The sequence below is a fragment of the Manis pentadactyla genome, chromosome 3 (genome assembly GCF_030020395.1).
Source record: "Manis pentadactyla isolate mManPen7 chromosome 3, mManPen7.hap1, whole genome shotgun sequence".
In the NCBI taxonomy this organism is placed as follows: domain Eukaryota; kingdom Metazoa; phylum Chordata; class Mammalia; order Pholidota; family Manidae; genus Manis; species Manis pentadactyla.
In genome coordinates, this window is record NC_080021.1 from 112655863 (window position 1) to 112678611 (window position 22749).

General features: G+C 42.4%; 1 long non-coding RNA gene across 1 annotated transcript in view; it reads left to right on the forward strand.

The window, feature by feature from the left end:
- The first annotated feature begins 14292 nt into the window (after window positions 1-14292).
- Window positions 14293-22749, forward strand: part of LOC118910101 (uncharacterized) — a 58229-nt gene continuing 49772 nt past the window's right edge. The window contains exons 1-2 of the long non-coding RNA XR_005023832.2: window positions 14293-14777; window positions 22132-22188. This is a non-coding gene — a long non-coding RNA (uncharacterized LOC118910101). The remainder of the gene's footprint in view (window positions 14778-22131; window positions 22189-22749) is intronic.

The following is a 22749-nucleotide window of genomic DNA, read 5'->3' on the forward strand; positions in this document are numbered from 1 at the left end:
AGATTTTTGTGAATGTCCACAGGTGCTTCCTATCATGTTTAGCCCCCGCTCCGCCCAGCCAAGGTTCTGCTCTGTGCATCAGATCACGGACAATGCTGTTCTAGCCCTGCTTGGCACTGGGGATGCCATTGGTGTCCCACCCAGATCCTCCTTACCATCCAGGGTACCCTTCCTGCAGCTGCTAACAACTCACAGCTGGCCCCGTTCCAGAGCATCTCCTGCTCACCCTGTCCCAGCCCCCCTGGGATCCTTGTGCAGCCTACTCACATACCCTAACAGCCCTTGTCAGGTCACAGATGGGCACAGGGTGGCCCCTCGCCTCAAGGTGGGTCTTAGCTCAGGGGCAATCTGAGCTCTTGGGCCTCCCAATGGAAGCCATACTGAAGCCTGTCTCCAACTAAGACTAGGCTCTTGATTTGCTTTCTCCCCACCCCCCAGATCTACTCTTTTCCCCAGTCCTGAGCGCACAAGACAATAAATCACTGTTTCAAGAATTCCCATTTTAGGCTCTGCTTCTAGGAAACCTGAGCTAAAACAGTTGGGCATTATTGTTTTTCTATGCTGTAGTCCTTACACTCATTTCCCAAAGAATCCCATGCTTTTAAAGCCTTCATTTAAATATATTTTCTCCCTGAGCTTATTTATGTAATGTTTTTGTTTGGAACTATTTCTGGTTTCTTCCTTTACATTTGGTAGGAACAGCTGTGATTATCATGAATGCTTGTGATCTAGGAGTCTCTGGGACTCCTGCTGCCTTGTTACTGACACAGAAAATGGCTTAAGACCATCTGTTTGGGTCTCTGATTCCTGACGTATATTTCAACGCACAGAAATCTTGAAATCTCTTTTCGGAGAATGGGCTGTTAAGTTCCTCCGTGGTGTTCTGTGATCACTATTCCTCCCGTTCTTGGGGTTGCCAGGCATACAGATAGTCATTTTCCCTCTCACAGTGTCCGAAATGTCATCTTTTTCTTCCCCTAGGGAAAGCCACTTTTTGTGGCTTTTTCTCTGCCTTAGCAGGCTCCAGAGGGGACGGTGAAAAGTGCACTGAGGTGCTATGACTAGGCTGTTGTGTTACTCTGAAGCAACATCACCACACTTCTTTGAGATAAATAAATAAACACATCAATAAAATAAAAATGCACTTTCCAAAGGGGCCAATCTTACAATTTGAAAGAACAGTTTCTCTGAAAAATCAGCACCATATTGACTACCAGGGAAAGTGTCCATTTGAGGAAATTGACAAAAGGATTAGACATTTAGATTCTTCCAGTTAATCGTTTATAATTTTTAAGTCTAGGCAGTTAAGCAAGAGCTACTACAAATAGATAAGAAAGTTGGAGAGCAACATAGGGACATTTACAAGTTCAAAGTCTAGAGATAAGTCTGTGTGGTCATGAAGGTCGTGGTTCCAATTCCCCCTGCCGGTAAAATTGCAGTATTTCCAGAATCTCTTGCCTGGCTTTAATGCATCTCTACAGAATAGGTGTTTCCAGGAGGTGGAGAGGAGTAGCCATCTCCATATGAATAGGTAATTACAAGGGTGAGCGAGGGCTTATCTAGACAGGAGAGGTTGAGTGAGGGGTTTTTTCTTGTGCAGCCAGGTTGCCAGAGACATCGGGGAGCAGAAGTAGACTGCTTGTAAGAAATAAACGGATTTCTCCCACTTTTTTCTCCCTTTGACTGATTTCAGTTTCAAAAGTATTTTGCCCCGGGATTTTCCCCGTGGAGTTACACCGCAACAGCGTGGCTTGAGGACAATGTGAGGATGACAGGGAGCATGATTTCAGGATTCTTCACTGGATGGCACTAAGTTCTTACTTCTGACACTTAGAGTAAGAGCTCTTTTTTTTTGTCCTTAAAAGTATTTATTCAACAAGCTCATTTCAGTACACATTTCCTTTCTCGTGCATGCATTTCCCCACTCTGATGCCCCTCAACTCAACTAAACGCGACTCTCTTTAAACCTTGAACTCACTTTCTGTATAGACCATACTGCAAACTGTGGAGGGGAATCTAAGCTGCTCTCCCACTGAAAATTCTTTAGTAGCTCCTGCTGCCTTCAGCCACAGTACAAGCTCATCAGCTGGGCGTAGGACATAGGAACTCATTCCTTTGAGGGCTTTCAGCTACTTTTTCTCCTCTTTCCCAGCTCTCCAGTTTGCATCTTGTGCCCAAGGTCTTTTCAAGTCTCTGAACCTTACTGGTTACCAGGAATAAATTTACCTCTCTTACCTGATGAACTTGTATTTATATTTAAAGCCTCACTTAATAGAGTAAGAGCTCTTTGTCTTCTGTAACTATCTCTGTGGTTTCTCACTCCTTGTCACCTTTCTTGTTGCCTTGTCTCTTTCTTCCCAGATCATTCTTCTTCCAGATGCTGCTTCTCTGGATTGCCCATGGCCAGCAAAGTTCGCAGAAAGAAATTAGCTAAAAGGACTTCCTGTACCTGGAACACTTACATGTAAACTTTTTTTCAAATAATAACATATGCTTGAAATGCTCCCTCAGCCAGGTAGTAATTTCTTGCCAACATCACTTGTTAGCATCCTGTCTCCCATGCCAAAAATATACACTGCATGGCATATAACGCAAATGTCTGTCTATATATAAAACACACCCATTCATAGACACCTGCAAATGACCACATGAATTCGAGGAAGTAAGAAAACCATTTAGAACCTATTAAACATTATTTGGGCTATTCATAATCAACATGAATTGAACTAAGCAGAATAAAAATACAACTTCAAATGGTAACTATTTTTTCTGTTTTCTCTGCCTTACAAAGCGATCAAAGTGAAGATCTCAAGTGTATATATTAATTTGTCTCTTATTGAAAGGGTTGATTTTCATCAGGCAATGTTTTCAATAATGTGAGTCTTTTTTCTAATTTTTGATGGTAGAAAACAGCGATTGGCCAAGCCCAGTGCTGCCCTCCTTTGTACCCTAACACCACCACTTTTTCCATCTTTCTTGCCCTTCCCTCCATTCATTCCCCACCCAACCTCAGCATGCCTGTCATGCTCTTTCTAATAAGCCATCCCTTGTTCTTACTTTGGAGTTTAAATTTCCCTTTTTGAAAGTTACCTAAAAAAAGCTGTCATCTTTCTCAGTAAAAATGGTATATAAAATATATTATTTCTCATTATTAATGATTAATGAGTTCTAATTATTAATAATGAAGTCATTGCTAAATTAATAAATATTAATAAATATTCATTTTAACAGGTTTTCTTTTTAAGAAATTACAAAAAAAAAGAAAGAAAGAGAGGAAGAGAGACAGAATATATTAGCCCATCTGTAACTCTACTTTCCAGAGATATTACACTTGGCATTTTGGTGCCTTTGCTTTTATACTTTTTTTTAATTAAAATAGTTGAGATCATTTTATATACCAGTTCTCTAATATGCTATTTCTCACTTACCACTATTTTGTAATCATTTCTCATGTCATTAAAATTATTACTAAAGCATGATTTGGAAGGATTCACCATATTACATCCTGTGGCTCCTTCATAATTTAGCCTACTATTCCCTTGGTATGAGCATCTCATCTCTTTCTGACTTTGGCTGTTGTAAATAATGCTATCACAAATACGTTCCCCACACACATCAGTGATGTTGCAATAGGAGATTCTTGAAGACCCCATGAAATGGCTCTAACACTAAATTTCAGGGAGTGCTTACAGGAAGGAGTTATAATTCTGAAGGGGAAAACAGGCTCTTGCTTTATGTGTTTGCTAAGAAGCCTACCCTTTAGCGTGGCTGAAGTCAGAGGCAGATGAAACAGCTGCTACTGACTTGTTACATAGGCTGAGGTTAGCATTTAGCGAAGATAAAGCTGACCAGTTCTCGGCTAATAAACTGGGCTCATAGGCTTCCTAGCTTCTACTTTACATACATCATTCCAAAATGGAAGTAGTCTGGCCCTTCTCTGTGGGTTGATGTCCAGTGTTACCACTGTGTACTTTAGATGCACACTGTATAGCCCTTCAGCAATCGCTGAAGGAAGAGCTGAGTCTGTGAATTAAGTTCTCCAAAGAGAAATGTGTCTGATATAGAAACCACACCTTCCTCCTCTCCCATATCCCATGTTCTGTTTGTATCTCAGAGGACAGCAGTTTGGGGAAGTTCTGCCCTCTCGACATCAATGGACAGGCCCTGACTCCCCCTAGTGGACCACGGCTCTAGGCAGACAGGCTAATTCTGCCCTGCAAGGTCCAGAAGCCAAAATCGGTGTCCTTAAATGCCCTCCTGAAATACTGAAAGCTGTGTTTCCGAAGGAGCCTCTCTCCACTGCATGGAGGCTTTTGTCTTTAAGAGGCCATCTGGGTCTGCTGCTGCCACAGACAAGACATCAGGAGATGTTTTCTCCTTCAGGGTAGCATCCCAGCTGCTGTCATCTTTCAGTCAACTCCACAGTCTACTGAGTTGTCTCCTTTTTACCAGCGTTCGTGACTTGTTATGTCTGGACTCCTTTGTACTGTGTCATGGGCAAGAGGTGTTGCTAATATGAACAGAGCCCAGAATAAAGCAGGTGAGAACCTGAGAATTCTCATATGAAGTATTGGGAAAAGTCATAAAATCACTTTTTCACTTTCTGAAAATGTACAATTTTAGGAACATTGACAAAAACAGAAAAGAATATTATAAGAGGTACTGGCAAATCACTCCCAAAGTCCCTACAGTATCCTTTTCTGCACCTCAGATCACCACATTGTTATTTTAGGAATGAACTTAGAAGCTCCCATACATGAATTTTCTAAATCTTCTGTTGATTTCTTCATGTGCTAATAAGGAAGTCCAGCTCTAGCCAGATGAGGTGGCCTGGTTCCTAACACAGTACTCACCAACCTTCTTCCTACTGACCTACCACCTCCTGATCTCTTGCTTACCCACCTAAAGAAAATTGCTCAAAAGGTCTAGGTCTAGATTTTCCTCTTTGTAAAAAAATCAGTGGATTGAATTGGATGAAATGTAAGCAGCTCTTCCAGTTATAGATCAGCCAGAAAAAAACAGCATTTGACCTCTTCCTACAGAGCAACCTATGGGACGATTCCTCTCCTGTGTCATCTGTCCCCATCACTGTTTACAAGTGATCTACTGCAAGTTCCAGCAACAAAGCAGGAAACATTTCTAATTCCTGGCCTAGTGTCCCCTAAATGCTCCATTACTAACCTTGGCATCTAAGCATCTCCATCTGTATCTGTGGAAGAACAGGCAGCCGTCTAGCACTTAATGTGCAGCTGCAGTGGGTGAAGAAAAATGTCCCCATTTCACTGGAATCTCAAGAATAAGACTGCTGTGCTTAAATTCTTTGCCTTTTATTTAAACTGAGATCAGAATGAACACTGTAGCCCTGACCTGTGCAAATGCAATAAGCACTTCAGCCCAGAAATAGTTCTACCTCTTTTATTAGGTTGGGCTTTCAGTATGTGTTTGAAGAAGAGCTATTTATGGGCTTGCAAACAAAGTGCTGGAGGAAAGGAATTTAAAGGATGTCCTTGAGCAAATTCAGGGGGTTTTATTTCAAGATGCTACACTGCATGTTAACTCTTCATCTTCTGACCCCCTCACCTCCACGCTGCTCCCCAGGAGGCTTGGGAGGGATGGGTGGTCAGGTAGTAAGTGAGGACGCACTTTGTGGCCTTGAGAAAGCCACTTTCTCAGTGACTGGCTCTTGCTCTGGAACAAGGCCGGTGGTGACCTCCTGATGAACAGGGAAGGAAAAAAGCTCACGCTGTTAGAGTCTTCTGTGCGTGCATTGGTGCTGACTTGGTCATTTCTTCAGCTCTCTCATGACTTGGTGTTTTCAGACCTCAGTCATGGCAATCCTGTTGAACTTTTTTTTTTTTTAAATAATGTAGCCTACTACTGCTTTGTTGTGCCTGATGTAAAGTAAGAATATATAGCTGGGGATTTTATCCTAACATCAGCTTGTTGGACATAAGTGCAATTAACCAAGGTGGAGTTTTTTGAAGGTCTGCAGAAACAGTCCTCTCCCTCTTTCCCCACAGACCACAGACACTATGATTTAACCAAGTCATTTTGTGTTTAGTGTCTCCTTCAGCGGTTCACAGCTTGGCCATTTGACAATACTTAAGTCTGGGTTAGGGGATGCAGGAAAAAAAAGCATTTATCTGATCACTTGGTTACCTTTTGAGAAGTGTGATGAGGGAGGCCACTGAAGCTCCTGTTAGCACAGAGCAGAGCTGCCATTCAGTTCTGCGGTTCCCAAATACTTGTCACGAGATGTAGGTAGATGATATTCAGAAAAAGCTTTTGTGCTCGAATGAATTTCTGTAGCATTTCTCAGAGTGAACAAAGTAACCCCTGTTCTCTCTAGAACCTCAGCTGACCTGCTGCTGTGCCATCCCATGACTGGTGATAGAAAGAATGAGAGCGTCCTTGTGGCCCCGGCACTTGGACTTTGTTGGACTAAAGTGGCTGGTCTGTTGCTAGGAAGTATGTGTCTCCTGATCAAATGATTGGACTCTAGTGTTGAACAGCTGCATTCAGAGGTACAGGCTCCCCGTTATGCATTACCCCCTGCAATCCCCCCAACGAGGTGGCCTGGATTACATTCTGCTGCTGCCAAGTACCACTGGACAGGAGATCCTTGTCCTGGGCTCTGTGCTTGCGAAGACCTTGGTCTGGCTCTTCTCCAAAGGGCCCTCCCCAAAGGGCAATGAGGCCATGCCCACACAGAACCCAAGGCCCTTCTGTTTTCCAGACCCATGCTTCTCAGAATGTGGTTTCCAAAACAACAGCTTCACATCTCCTAGGAATTTGTCAGCAATGTAGATTCTTGGACCCCAGTCACAACTACTCAATCAGAAACTCTGAGGGAGGGATCTGCAAACAGTGTTTAAAAAGCCTCCTTGGTGATTGTGATGCCTGCTCAAATCTGAGAGCTGCTGTTCAAATCTAGACATACTCTAGGGTGCCTGAAACCCAGAAATTCCCTGCCCAGATGGCTCTAAGCCCACCCCCAGGGCTTGCATGGGCCTCTTTCCTGGCTCTTGTCCTTGCACAGGACAGCTGTGCCTCCAGTGGTCAAAAGCAGCTCTTGGAGGTAGGTAGGGAGACAGAGCTTGAGTTTGGTGAGCTGGGTTGCTCAGAATCATACCTCAAGTCATTATGAACGTACATTTTTTTCAAAGTATAAGGTTAAAGCATAATTCATTTAACAGTTGGTTAGATTTATAACTTTTAAATATTTGTACATATGGGACACAGGCCTCCGTTTTTACTCTTCTCCTGGTCTCTGCAAATCTTAGGGCACTCCTGCTGCTAAAAGTCTATATTCTTTCATTTACCCATTTGTTCATTCATTCATATATTAAGTTACTCAATGTCTACCTCTTTATTGATATTCTGTTTGATGTGATATTATCATCATACCTCTCTTTGCTTCTTTTGTTCCTTGAACAGATTTACAGTGGCTGCTTTGAAGTCTTTTTCTGTTAATTCTACAATCTGCCTACACTCACAGTCTCTTTCTGCTGCTTGCCCAGGATATGGGTCCTACTTTCCTGTTTCTTTGCATCTCTTATAATTTTTCTGTTGGAAACTGGACATGCCATATCAACTCTGAGACTCTCCTCGTATGCCCAGAGTATAGCCTCTGATATTGCCCCTCCGGGAAGCACAGCCCCGGGTAGACCCAGTTACCCATATGATAGTGGGTTGGGTTAAACTTTAGTCTCATCTTTCCTTGACCATTCCCAGTAGTGAGACTCCACTACTGCTGGCTGATTGGTTGCTCTATTGTTTCCTACAGTACTCTGAAGGAGTAAATTGCTCTACACACAAATCCAAACACACTGAGGCTCTGCTGAGGGACAGTTTCCTGAGGCTACTGTTTGATATTTGTTCTGATCCCGGGAGGAGTCTGCCCAGCCATCTTCTTCCTGAGCGATCTTCTGAAAATTAGCCACCCTTTAATTTAACCTCTATCTTCACCAAATCCACAAATCTCCTCCCAGTTGCCCCCCAACTAAATATCCACTGTTCTTGAGAGCTTCTTTAGGCTTGAACTTCTCTATACCTTGTTACAAATGAAGCCAATTCCTCTGGGAAGAGATTAGGGGCTATTTTAGAATCTGCTTCTACAGCCAGGGCTCAAAGCTGGGAGTGGGGACAATGGCGCCCTTTCCCTCAGTAATACTCCCACTTCAGCAGTTGAGCAGTGGTGAGAGGGGACAGCAGCCTGCAGTCTTTCTAACTGGCCTCTTCTAACGTGGAACCTCTGCCTTACAAGCCTGAGCAGGAGTGATGGAGGCCTCAGTATTCTTGGAAGTATTGTACCCAAGATACAGCCTACCTTCCACCAGTGGAGGCTAGAGGGGACCCACGCTTCACCACTGCACCTGCCCATAACTTGACCTTGGCATTGGGGAGCTGAGGCAGGATGAGAAAGGAGCTGATGTCCTGTTTCTCCTAGGAAGATGTCCTGTTCTTTTTCCTCCTAGGAAGAAAGCCCTCCACTTGGAAGCTGGGGTAGAAGAAGCCTGTGTTCTTGGCTCCACCAGTCTGGAGTGAATGCTTTGTCTCACTGAACTGGGAGAGGGCAGAAGGGAGTGGCTCAAAGACCACAGACGCCCTTTGCTCACTAAATTTTCATAGATTTTCTTGCATAGATGTTCCTTCATTTAATGTATGCCCTTAAGAACCATTTCCAGGGGCTTCAAATAGTTGTTTTTTAAAATAATTTTCACTGATTTCACTAGGAAACAGATCTGCAGGTCCTCATACTGTCATGCTGGAAATTGATCTTCACTTAAATTTATTTGGATATTCATTCTATTTAGTACCTACTATATTCCAGATACCATACTGAATGCCGGGAATATAGTAGTGAAAAAAAGGGATATAGATTTTTAGTCTGTGGTCTAGTCAGGTGCTTGGCATATGAAGATAATTCAATAAATATTTGTCAAATAAATGAGTGACTAACAAACAAGTGTTTTCCTTCCTTCCTTTATCCCTTCCTTCCTTCCTTCCTTCTTTCCTTCCTTCCTTCCTTGTTCTTTTTTTTTTTAAGAGGTCTGGGAAATCCCTGGAACATCCTGCTAACTGAGTTTCTGGATGTTTAGAGCCACTAAGGTGAGGATGATGCTTGCCTTCAGAGCCTTGTGCTGCCACAGTGTTGGCACAATCTTCTTCTATCCCAACCTTATTAGAGGAGTACATGTGGTAGTTATCATTATTCTCTGTTGCTTTTATTCCTCTGCCTTTGGGGCCCTCATTAAGGGTTCAAAGTATGCCTTTACCACATGGTCACAGGCTTGGTAACGATAAGGACATATTCTTGGCATGATCCTGATAAGCAAAAAATCCAACTTGCCCTGCCATCTTAGAAGACCAGTCTGTACTCATTTCTCTGGAGAGCTCTAATTCACATTTTCTTCCAGCATATGATTATATCTTTTCCAATGATCACAATGTTACTTTTCCTAATTCTTGTTGTTCTCTTAGAGAAACACTACAGAAATGCTGGGACTGAACCACGATGGGAGGAAAAACGAGGTGCTCAGGCCCAGAAATGTCTTGCTGCCACTTCTCTGACCCCAGCACTTCATGAGTAAGAAGGACAGTCTGGTCAGCTGTCCAGGTAGGTTGTGTTTGGCAGGGTGAGGCTAAGGACACATTGGAGTGACTGAGAAGCTTTACCAAAATATATGTTCTTACCCCTAAGGGCCTGTCAGAGTCAAGGAAGTAGAGAGGTGGGGAGTGGGCAGCTAATGGGCTGTGAGGGGGTCCTGGGATGTGCACCCCTGTGAAAGCTCTCCCCAGAAACACAGGTTTAACTTCAGGGAATTAATTAGATATCCCTAGAAGCCTGCAAATCAAGACTATGGTTTCAGCAAATTGCAAAACAAGCATGTCCTGTTTGAGTACATTGTGTCTCTATTTCAGCTCTGAACCTGAGATGCAACTACACCCGGTGATAGTAAGTTATTTCAGTGCCCGTGAGAATGCTAAGTGCTAAGTAAGCATCTCTGGAGAAGAGTGTCCTCCATATACAAGTTGGGGCAATGATCCTTCCTGGGACTGAGAAAGCCAGGCCAGGAAGGAGTGGGCTGGTTGTTCAGCAGACCTTTCCCGGAATGACCAGGGTGATCTCATGTTCATATGATTTTGCATAAAGGCGGTTTTTCAGATGTATAATGAAATGAAAATTTACTTTTAGACATTCCTAAGAATATATACTTAAGTCAAAAAAACTATTTTGTCATTTATATAGTCATTTGTTTAATTCATTCATTCAACAAGCACCGTTAAGAGCCAGCCATGTGCTTGACATTGTCAAATACTAAGATAAAGATGCATAAGATACAGCCTCTGACCTCAGACATTCCACAGTTTAAAAACATTAATGAATCCATACACACATAATTACAATTTGACAACATACAGGGAATGATAGAGGGGTCTTTGGGAAGATAGGAAGAAAGGATATAATTCTGACTGAGCAGAAAAGCGTTCCCAAGGAGGCTTCCTGGAGAAGGTGACACCTAAATCGAGTTTTAAAAGGTGTGTAGGAATCTGACCGAATAAAAGGCAGGGAACAAGCATTAGAGACATAAGGTTAACCTATACACAGACAAGAGGTGAGAAGCCTTATGGGGTGTTAAGAGAATTACAAAGCTGAGTTTCTTAGATCATTAAGATGAGGGACAGAAAATAGGTGCTACCGTAGAAGTCTTTTTATGGCTCATTAAAGAGCTTAAACCTTCCAGTCTAAGAAAAGAGGATCAGTTCGAGCATTTTATACAATGGCAACATGGCCTGATTATTGACCTTGGGGAGAATGGATTGAGGAATTGGAGACAATATTGAAAACAGGGAAACCAAAAGGCTTTATCCTAAGTGGACAGGAAGGGTTATATTTGAAAAGCAGTTTGGAATTATAATCTGTAAGAACTGGAGATTAATTGAATGGAAAGATATGAGCGAGGCAGTAACTGATGCTTGCCCAGCCTAGGGTGCTGCTGTCACCTTCACCTGAAGAGAGCTGGGATGAGTTATGTGTGAGCCTTCCTACTGCCCCAAATAACTGGGATTGCAAATCACAGCACCTAGAAATCTTTTTATGTCTTCATGTCTTGAAGATATTTTCCCCCAAGAACTCCATAATAAAATGGAAAAATGACTAAGAAGCAAATACCTTTAAAACCTGATGATGTGTTCACTGAAAAAAAAGGTCAAATTGTTGAACTGAGATCTTTATAATTACGATTGCATTACATAAGAGAATAGTTTGAGGCATCTTTCTTCCTCTGAGGACTTTGCACACCTGAACCTCTTAAAAGATCTTTTCTGTACTTTTTTTGAGGGTAATAGATGAAGATGGAAAAGCAAAGGTATGTTGCCCTTAGCAACTCGACTTGTGCTATCACAGCACCACTGAGCAAAAATAGCAACTTAATTAAAGGATAAGGCGCTGTGGAATATTGCCAGCCTGCCGGGAAGGTCCACCCACTCCGGTTCCAAGTACCATAAAGAGGGTCAGCATTTTCAGGCTGGAAGAGCAATTTTCCTGAACTGTAGGTTGTTTAATTAATTCATCCAATAAATGTTCTTTAAGTACCTTCTACAATAGTACAAAGACAAATACAGGCTCTTCTCCTGAGCTCTTATTCTAGTCGGGGGACTGAGGGAGAGAAAGGGAGAGAGGGAGGGAGGGAGAGAGAAAATAGGAGAGGAAGAACAGAAGGAGGAGGAGTGGGGGGAAAGGGGAGAATTTCAGATAGTGAGAAATATTATGAAGAATCTAAAACAAAATGAGAAAAACCAACAAGTGGTAGTGGGGGCAGAGGTGGTCTAATTACAAGGTATGATTTTAGTGTCTTCAATTCCCCACTGGCATTTCTGGGATATTTGACATGTGGAGTGCATCACATTTTAAGAACCACCTCCTCCATAGAGCAAAACAATTTTCAATAAGAATTATAAAATGAATAATAATAATAATAATGTTCAGAAGAGAAACATAGTAAAATTTTTCTTGAACTTTGCTTATATAGTGATATCAACAACTTTTTCTTTTTAATCCTAAAATAAATATTACAGTACAAAAAGTTAAAAAACTCAACTATTCGTTAGATTTTATATCTACCTAGCAGTGTAAAGTTCAATCCTTTGGTTGGAATCTGACAAAATAGTATTTTATGTAAAGAATTTTCCAGAAATTAGTAAATTAATATTAATAAAATGTAAAGATCTGTAAGAGGTACAATTTAGGCAATTGTAAAATCATACCACATTAACATTAAGTTTTTTTCTGAGTTCATTCTTCAGTTGCAAAACAATTATCAATTAAAATGAATACTTTCATATTAAAAGATAGTATTAGAAATCAGCAAAACCCTTCATGTGTGAATGAAAGTCTGCACCTACCAAAAAAATGTACACAACCTAGTTCTGTTTCACTGTTTTAAATTTAAATATTAAATACAAAACAACATTCCTCCAAGTGGACACATACAGTGACATGACTGAAACCTGTCTTTATAATCACTGTGCTAACATTGCTTATTTAGAACCTTCCATTTAAATGCCAGAACATGTGGTACCACATAGACTGCAGACATAAGCTTCACCCAAAGCAAGCACAAGAGGTTCTCAGCTGGGAAAAACTTACTCCCCAGAGGTTGGTGTGTGACTGACAGGGCATGTCCCAGGGTTAAGCACACAGCTGAATTTCTCCAGATTAAATTCCATATAGAATACAATGTGTTTTAAAGGATAAGTTATAAAAATGTGATCATGTGACACTTACATATATTATTAATTAATCTTCAAGAATAAACTGTGCAATTGTTTAAAACTTTGGCCTGCTAAAGATTTTGAGGGTGGCAGGGATATTTTATCAATGGCCTTGTTTAAAATCTCTGGTAAAGGTGATAATACAAGTAAACTGATTTTGGTCTGATTTCTTACTGCTTTTAAATTCTCTACAGACAATGTTTTATGGCCTGTACCCTGAGTTTGAGAACTTCCTTTGTTCTTCTGCCCTTGATATGCCCCTGGATTGTCCCCAAACTCCTCTTCTTTTCAAGTACCTCATGCTTAAAATTCTCTAATTCTCCTCTCTATATTGGTGAAAGACTTCTAGAATATTCTGGATCGGTGTCACTTGGCCCTAGTCAGAATTTTCACTTTAATCTGAGTTTATCAAAGCCTATCTTGGGGGTTCATTCATTCATTCATTCACTCATACAGTCAGTAAGTCAATCATCTCACAATGGGGGCCAATAAATAGGGCAAGGTTGTGTCCTAAGGGACTGCACAGTCCTGTGGGGGAGATACATGGAGTAGCAATTGACAGCCTGGTGATCAGGGTTGGGTGTGAGGGGCTGGAGGAGAGCCTCATCGAGGAGGAACTCGGGGTGGGAGAGTGGGCCATCACTGCTGGTCAGCATCCTTAGTACCTGCATTTGCAGCCGCAGACACTGTGACAACTAGCTGGGTATCACTGCAGAGGTGGGTTCTGCAGGTGCTGAATTCTCTGAAAAAGACTCATTTCCGCTGCTGTGGGAGACAAGAGGAAAGTGTCTCACTAGTGTAGGGTAGAGGGACAGGGAGATTGCATGATTCTCCGGAGGAAAGGTAGGACCACCTCTTCCTTCATACATCCCTGACCTGCCTAATAACTGAGACTCTTCAGAGCCCTGTTTCCTGAGAAAGGCTGGTATAAAATGTGGCATGAACCTCCTTCCCATGAATTTCCCATTAATTAGCATACTACTTCCTCTGCATAAATGCTGGTTAGAGTTCCCATGAACCTGGGTAGTCGAACTCCTGCCAAACTATCTTGTGCCTGCTTTGCATAAAGTGCCTTGTCTGAGGCTGGTAGAGCCACTGGTTCTGTGACACCCTCCCCCCAGGGGCTGATTTTTTAAGCTGGGGTATATGAACACAGGTGTCCCCCCTTATCTGCCATTTTGCCTTCCACACTTTCCCTTACTGAGGTCAACCTTGGCCTGGAAACAGATTTCTGACGAATCATCAGAAGGTCAACTGCAGCCTAGTGCTATGTCACAGAGTCTACATCATCACAAGAGGGGTGAGTACAGTACAATAAGACATTTTGAGATAGAGCACATTCACATAACTTTTATTACAGGATATTGTTATCATTGTTCTATTTTATTATTAGCTACTATTAATCCATTATTGTGTATAACTTATGAATTAAACTTTATTATCTATATGTATGTCTAGGAGAAAACATAGTAAATATAGTGTTTGATCCTCTCCTTAGTTTTGTTGGGGGGGTGTTGTATATTTTCCTCAGTCCTTGTCCCTGCCACAACAAAGAACTGAAGGGCAGAAACACAGGAGTGAAGCAGAGTAAATGTTTCATTTGAAGTTACTTAAAGAGAGAAAAATGTGCAGCAGGCACCCTCAGGGAGGAGAGATGTCCTGAAAGGTTGGAGAGAGAAAGTTTAAGATTAAAAGGTTACGCACTGAAAGGTTGGGAAAAGTTAAAGTTTTGCACTCAGAGAGTGTGGGTGACCTCAGAGAGAGGAGTGTGCAGAAAAGTTGGGGGTTTCCCTTTTTAAGGATTTTTCAGGAAAATAACAAAAGGCTGAGGGTGCAGACTCATTAAGTGGTTCCTGAATATTTAAAATTGACTTAACACAAGGAATTTACTCCTCTGATTTCTCCCTGAGATAACTGGCATCTTGGTCTGGGAGCATATCAAACAAGAACGCCTGCCTGGGCCCCCAAGGTGGGCTGAGTTACTGTCTGTTTGCTAAAGAGTAAGTTAAAAATCTTCTTAACTTCTTGGGTATTAAAATACAATCTTTAAGATGGAATCTTTCCTGCCTTTTACTATATTGTTTATGGCTAGGCCTGCATGCTAAATTAGTTGCCTAGGTCACAAACTACTTGGTTAGGGCTGGAAGGAGGAAACAACAGCATATTCACAAAGGTAAAAATAAGCTGGGTCTGCATGATTAACACAATAAAGAGATGTGCTATGTTGAGGTACCCTCCTTTATCTGGGGAATATTCAAACATTCCAGGCCAAGTTGCCCCTGGCTTTTTAAGCTTTAATTGATTAACTCTGAGTCTTTTTTAGTGAGCTTTTTCCTGGCCTTATTCTCTTTCCACCCTAATATCTATTTTCCTGCCTAACAGTTTCAGGCATCTGCTGGAGGTCTTGGATTGTATCCCCCGTGGATAAGGGGACCACTGTGGTGGATATCAGGAAGCCAGGACAAAGTCCTGGGAGCTGGAGTGAAGAGTACTTGCCTTGTTTTATGAATCCTGAGCTGTTTTCTTTGGGTAGGGGCTAGGAGGGAGATTCAGAGGAAAAAGGTTTAAATCAGAAAAACCTTGAGAAGCCCAACTGTTCTCAGTGCAAAGCTGGCCTCTGTGACCAGGAGCTTGGTGGGGATAGAGTGGGCTGGGCTAATCAGCATCTGAGAGCAGGGACCAGAAACCAATGAGCACCCAGGCTTCCCTCAGCTTCAAAGGTCAGAAAAAGAAGTAGAGGAAGGTTAACCCTCATATTAGGCTGGAGAAAGGAAAAACAAGGACATGCAAACAGAACAGAGAGATGCCATAGGGGGAGAACAGACCAGACCCCAAAGTCCGTGCCGTATATGGAAAGGGGACAGCTCTTCCTGAATTCCATCCTGATGTGCCAACTAAGACCCGGATGTCAGCCTCCTCCCTCTTGGAAGGAAAAAAGTTTCTAGTTGTCTATTATGTCACCTTTAGCCAATCATACCTCTCCACGCCCCCTAGGATAGCTTGCCCACTCCTCCCCCTCCTAACCCCTTATAAGCCCCCACCTCCCTGACCGGGTGTGACTTCTCTGGCCTGTGACAAGAAGGCCACAGAACCTCACCTGGGCATATTTAAATAAATTACCTGGCCCTTTGTTGCCTCTCTTTGCCTGCTTATTTCAGCCAGAATTTATCTTATATTTGGCGCCGAAACCCGGGGAAGAGTGCGAGTGCGGGACCCTGACTGGCCACCGGCGGCCCCACCCCCTCCTTCCCCAACCCAGGACCTCAGCCTGCTCTCCGCTGCTTAGATTTTTTTCTGGTGAGTCCCTCGGTTTCCCCCGGTCTGCTTCCCTTCCTAACTCCGTTTCACCTGGTCTGTCTGAAATCGTAGCTATGTCCAGGTCTTGGGCATTCAGCCCATCTGTTGCGAGTATCCGGGATACTCGCCCCTGGCCCTGCGGTGGGGGAGACGTCCCTCACCCAGGCTCCCAGGCCGTCTCCCCCAACTTGGTGCGCTTGGGATGCTGGGCGCTCCTCTGAGCGGGATTTTTTTTTTTTGGGAAGTGGGCGCAGACATGGGGAACCAGCCCATGAAAGCAGAGGCTCAGACCCCGCTGCGATGTCTCATTTCTAATCTGGCTACTCTCTATTTGTCCTGGGAAGTTCACAAACGGAAGTTAGTCTTCCTTTGCTCTGAGGCTGGGCCTCAGTATCCCTTGGACAACCAATCTCGCTGGCCCCCTGAAAGAACTTTTGATTTTAGCCTCCTCACTGACTTAACTAATTATTGCCACCAGAGCGGAAAGTAGAATGAAATCCCATATGTGCAGGCTTTTTGGACTTTGCACTCCCGTCAAGACCTTTATGTTAAGTGTTCTATGACTCAGGTTCTCCTAGACTGATCTCCAGTTAAAGATTGTCAGCCTCTTACTCTGCTCTGTCCTTCCTTTTCAAATCCGCCAGAAAACCTCAGTCGCTCACCTCCCTCAGCTCGCGATCCCCTCCCCCTCTCTCCACCACCATCTTTAAGTCCTTTGTCTTCACACGTGTTGCCTCCATCTTAAAGTCCTGCATGCTCAACCATGCCATTGTCCTACTCTCCTCTTCCAGTGGCTGCACCACCCCCTCCCCCTCTCCTTCCACCTTCACCGCCCTCTTCCCCCACCAGAACATGCCCCTCCCGCCCTCTAGTTCCAGAAGCCACAGACAAGAAACTGAGAAGAGAGACGGCAATTAGATATCAGTGACTTAAGTCTTTGTATTGGTTTGTCTATCTGTGTATATGTTTTTATGAAAAAAGTGTTGCTGACTGTAGTCGTTGTATCTCAGTTTATATGTTTGTGTGTCTAAGTGTATAAATGAAAAATATTTTATTTAAAAACAAGCGCTTGTGAAGATTGAGCATTCTGGAACTTCCAGAGAATCTAGTAAAAAATGTTAAGCATTAATGCTAATTTGAGTTTAGCTGAGGCGGGCATGTCCTTGTTGTTATCAGCTGCCTAAGTTTACCTAAGGTCATTTAAGTCAATGTTATCTGCTAAATCTTTTAAGAATAAAATGCTTAAAGGCTTGGCTTTGTCTAACATTCAGTAAAAGTTTTGTAAGTAATCTAGCATAGTTGCTAAAAATAAGTAAACAAGCCTAGCAAATGAATATCTTAATAATAATACTATATTAATGTATAACAGTATATATATATGCAAACAGCCTGAGAATTTTTGTAGTAACCAAAATTCTTAAAGTTTGCTAAGTTATATAGACATATTTTGTGCCTAGTAAGAAATTGTGCTATAAAGCACATTTCCAAAAATGATAATATACGTTCATAAATGTATCAATCTGAAGAATGCTAGTATAACAGTTTACAGTAGCCTATTTTTCAGTGTTCACTGAAGGTTAAAGTAACAGTTTTAAGTTCTAATCAAAACTACTTAAAGTAGTAAGAAAAACATTTCTGCATGCTAAAAAATACTCTTGATAAGAGAAAGTAACTTTGTTCTAAAGTACAGCTGTTTATTTAGAGAGAGAGATCTAAATGTAAAAAGAAAGTTGTAAAGAGTTTGTAGAAGAATTTAATATGGTCATGCTATATAAAATTAAAGCAAATGAGTCTCAGAATCAAGTACACAGCAAAATTAGAATTTTGTTTTCAGTTAAAAAGACAAAGTTTTCTTAACTGTTAGTCGGCTCTTAATATTGAAAGATTGCAGAAAGTTCTTCTAATTGTTTTATCAAAGCAGTTTCTTGTGCTTACAGTCTCAGTGAGTTTGTTGGAGTATTTAAGAAAATGAGATCTTAATATTAAAAGGACTAAAAGATAAACTTTGATAACAACTGTGTAACCTTCTTTGTTTGCCTTTGAAGTACTTTGTTGTCATTCTAGTTAATTAGATATGTGTTGCTTCATAGCAACCTATGGTCCTATTTAAGCAAGTGCCTTAAAACTTTTAACAACTTCCCAAAATCAAATTTAAAAAAGTGCTTTTGCCTCTAGTTAACTCTGATATTTTCCAGAGAGCCCCTGGAACATGTCAGAAAAACTTTTTCTCACTGGAGAAAGTATTTGACTAATTTGGCTTATTTATCTGATATATAATTACCTGCTTAATTGCCTGGAGGGCACTGTCAAAAGGAATGATGCTAAACTTTGTTACTGAATGTTTTGTGTTACAGAAATATCCAAATTTCTTTGTAACAACTGTCTTACAGTAAGCTTTCATCAGATCTTTAACTATTGTCATTTGTAAGTCTTCTGTCATCTATACTCATTGTTTTATTACTCCTAAACTAGTAAAAAACTAGATTTCAGCAAAACAGGTATTAGTTACATAAGATTAAGTAAATTAAAGAAGATAATTTTAGTGGCTTTTTGTTTCAAATGTTGATAAAGTGTTTTAAGCTTTTTCTCTTAAGCTGACAACAGTTTAGTAAATGACTGCCTTTATAAGCAGAATTGAAACTTTATCTTTCTCTCTACCTGATCCCTCCAGAATTTAAAAACTCTCAGTGACTATTTTTATATTTCATGGCAGTATGTTTATTTGCATAAGTTCAATAAGAACCTGCTTTCCTTGTAAGAAGACCAATTAAAAACACTGGTTATATTACCAAGGCTTTGACTGGAATGTCATACCTGAGAGACATGTGTGTAAGCTCAGATATGAAGAGCTTTAGGGAACTAAGGTTGACTTTATAGAGCCAACAAAGCCCCTTGGAAGAACTGGCCTGGTACCTTGCTTACAGGGTTCCCAGCAGCCTTACCAGGTGAGTAAGGAAGGTCACTTCCTGGCAGGTGCAGGAACCTCATGGTCTTAACCTCAAGAAGAGAGGAATTCACCCAAATCTACAAGTACCGCAGGCAAAACCTGAGGGCAAGTCTTACTTGGTTTTCTGGCCTAGAGAGGCCTTTGAAAGTTCAATCTGAAATTCCTTACAAAAAGTTCCAGCAAAACATATTTAAAAGAGCCTGTGTAATCAATTGCTCTTCTTGCTGCACTTATGCAAATAAGCCAACTGTTAATTATTTTCTTAATCTAGCTACTTCTAATAAAAATAAGGGTGATTTTAGAGAAAAGTATTGTTTCAATAATGCAGTCTTAGATGACCTGAGTTGCCACCAACCAGATGTTACTTCACCGTTACGCACCTCTTCCCACTGAACCCCCTCCTTCGGCCTAATACCAGCCTCAAACCCCCACAACGCCCCTTGTCAGCCAGAAGTAGCCAGATTGAGTCGTTGCCCATTATGACCAAAAGGCTGGAATGTTAGGCTGGAGAAAGGAAAAACAAGGACATGCAAACAGAACAGAGAGATGCCACAGGGGGAGAACAGACCAGACCCTAAAGTCCATGCTGTATATGGAAAGGGGACAGCTCTCCCTGAATTCCATCCTGATGTGCCAACTAAGACCTGGATGTCAGCCTCCTCCCTCTTGGAAGGAAAAAAAGTTTCTAGTTGTCTATTATGTCACCTTTAGCCAATCATACCTCTCCACACCCCCTAAGATAGCTTGCCCACTCCTCCCCCTCCTAATCCCTTATAAGCCCCCCACCTCCCCAACTGGGTGTGACTTCTCTGGCCTGTGACAAGTAGGCCACAGAACCTCACCCAGAGGTATTTAAATAAATTACCTGGCCCTTTGTTGCCTCTCTTTGCCTGCTTATTTTGGCTAGAATTTATCTTACACCTCAGACTTGCTTCTACCTCCTCCTCCTAAAGCACAAGGGTGCCACCTCTCTGACATATGCCACATGGGCCACAAGTAACAGGTAATGGTGCTCAGTAACTAGGTATGTGGAGAGGGTGACATTGTCTAAGCCTGTTTCGTCTCTGAAATATGCATTGGTCTTTTTGATCCCTAAGCTGAGAAGCTGGCCTGGAAGCTCAGTCCTACCCTGGGATGGAGGGCAAGAGGGGCTCACTGGCCAAAGAATAGGGCAGCCACAGTCTAGAGGTATCTTCATCTCCACATGTCCTAATGAACTGGCCCACGCTTGATGCCTGTTCATGAAGGGCTCATCCTTGTATTACGGTGATCACATATTAGGGCTTTAAAAAGAAAAATGAATGTATAGTCCTTGCTGTCAGGGATTTTGTAAGTGTGAGAGCCAGACATACATATGTGACACGTGGAAAACCATTCAAGATTAAAAAGCAGCTTCTGCATCTTCATAAGGGAGCATCCTATGAAGGAGTGCCAGCTGAGTGCTCAAAAGAACAGGTGCTTAGAATTCACAGAGGGCCTGATTAGTGTGCTGATTCATTTCTCAGGAAGCATCTGCCAGGTAATATTTCCAGAGCTCTTTTTGGGAAATAGAATGGGCAGTAGCTGGAAGCTGGAACGAATGAGGCCAAGGTCATAGGAGCCATATCTTATAACAAGGACTGAAAAAAATGTTCCTTAGTCACCCACTGTGCCTTCTGTGTTGGGCAGTGGGGAGGGCCTTGGTGATTAAGGCAGGAATAAGAGAATCCAGGAGGCTCTCAGGCAGGCCTGGCAAGACTTTCTGTTACAATGAATGGAATTAAATTACCTGTGATGCTGGATGGGCCTCCTCCCACCCAGCCCTACGCACCTGCTCCCAGCACTAGCCTTTCTCTCCTCAGCCCCCACAGTGCTGTCCTCCCATCTCAGTAAGGCTTGGCTTATTCAGTCCAGCCCAAATCAAAGGACCCTATTTGGGGAAGTACAGCTGGTTTCCACTGGAGCTGACCCAGCTGCTTGTAAATCAGAAGCTGGGGTTGCTCCCCCAGTTTCTGCAGGGACTCTGGGGCAATTTCTTATCTCTGCTTCCCTCTGGTATCTGCCTCTTTCTGCTCTTTTTCCATAGACAGACATTCTCTGCCAGCTTATCCTGGTGCACATGGTAGGAAATGGCTGTCCCAGGCCCATCTTTCTTGGATTTCTCAGCTACAATCCCTGGGACCATCCTCTCTGGATTATGATTCTAATTCTCAAGACAAAAAATCTCTTTGGGTCCCTTATCTAGGTCAGATCTCATCAGCTGTGGCCAGAGAACGCTTGAACCCTTCACCAGGGCCTATGGAGAATGGCCAGTTTTCAGATCAGGGAGTGTGGACAGAGCCTTTTTTCCAAGAAGACTGTAGTATGTTTCTGCTGCTTTCAGAGCAGGTCTTACTCACAGTCAATGTAGTTTCCTTCCCTGCTAACATGGGACGGAATTCCTGAGGTCAAGAACTGGGTCCTAGAGGCATCATTGCATCTCCAGGGCCTGGGATCAAGCTTGGAACATGAAATATGGAACAGTTTGGATAACCAGGAAATTCTGTAGATGGAGGCATGAATGAATGGTTACTCCAAAGTCATCTGGCTGATGATGAGAGGAAGAAGTCAGCCCAGAAAGTGAAGCATGAGACTGGGCTTTATTCCTTGTGCTTTGTCCCCAGCCCAGCCCTACAGAAAAACAAAATCCCCTGGCTTTGGGGGCAGAATGGCATCTGTGGCATAATATTTATTTTCTTCACATACATTTCCTATTAATGAACACAATTCTTCTTCAGCATGTAAGTTGACAGGGATCTGCAGAACTGCCAAACTGTCCATCTTGAGATGCCAGGGTTCTTGTTTGCAAAGTCGAAGAATGAACTTTGCATACACTCAAGGTACGAGAGCAAGTGAGAGGCTTTTATTTAGAGATAAAGCAAGAGGACAGAGTTCCCGGCTCAAACCAGGAAGGGACAAGAGAGCCCGGGTTGGTGCGTTGTCTAGGGGTTTTATGGGCAGTTGAGAGACAAAGGGCTAGGGATGCACACCTGCTGAGAGGTCTCAAAATGTTTATCTTTGAAGGGACCTTAAGTTTCTTATTAGTCTTCCTGGTTATTTACAAGAAATTTACTGCTCTGATTTCTTCCCAGGATAGCAGCTTCCTGGTCTGGGAGGTATCACTCAAGACTGACTGCTTTGTTCCCAAGGTGGGTGAGTTACTGTCTTTTTGTTAAAGAGTATGTTAAGAAACTTACTTTTTCACTAATTGGGTTTTAAAATTCTATCTTAGCTTCAAGAAGGAATCCTTCCTGTTTTTACTAAATTGTTTTGGGCTTGATGGTTAAATTGCCTAGGTTGCAAATCACTTGATTAAGGCTGGAGGAAGAAAAGCAGTGCCTGGGTAAAGTAAAAAAGAATAAATGGGTCCCCCAGCAGGCCAAAGCAAATCCCACAATGGATTATCTTGCTTTGTTTTTTCCAAAGGCCCTCACCCTACTCTGCCTAAGTCCATTGTCCCTGTCTCACTTGGGTAATGTTCACTGAGTGCTGGCCATCTATAGCATTTCTCGGACACTGGGCTGCTGCTTTGACAGGAATCTCCTCACCTTTGGTGCTATTTCCACATCACAGAATTTATTCTCCACCCTTCCTAAAGTTCAGGACCAGAGTGCACTCATGAATGAACTTGTCAAAAAAGGAAGGAGTTGGCTTTTGAGTGAGGGTCCTGTCACATTCAGCCCCAGCACTGGGTTGGGCAATGTGAACCA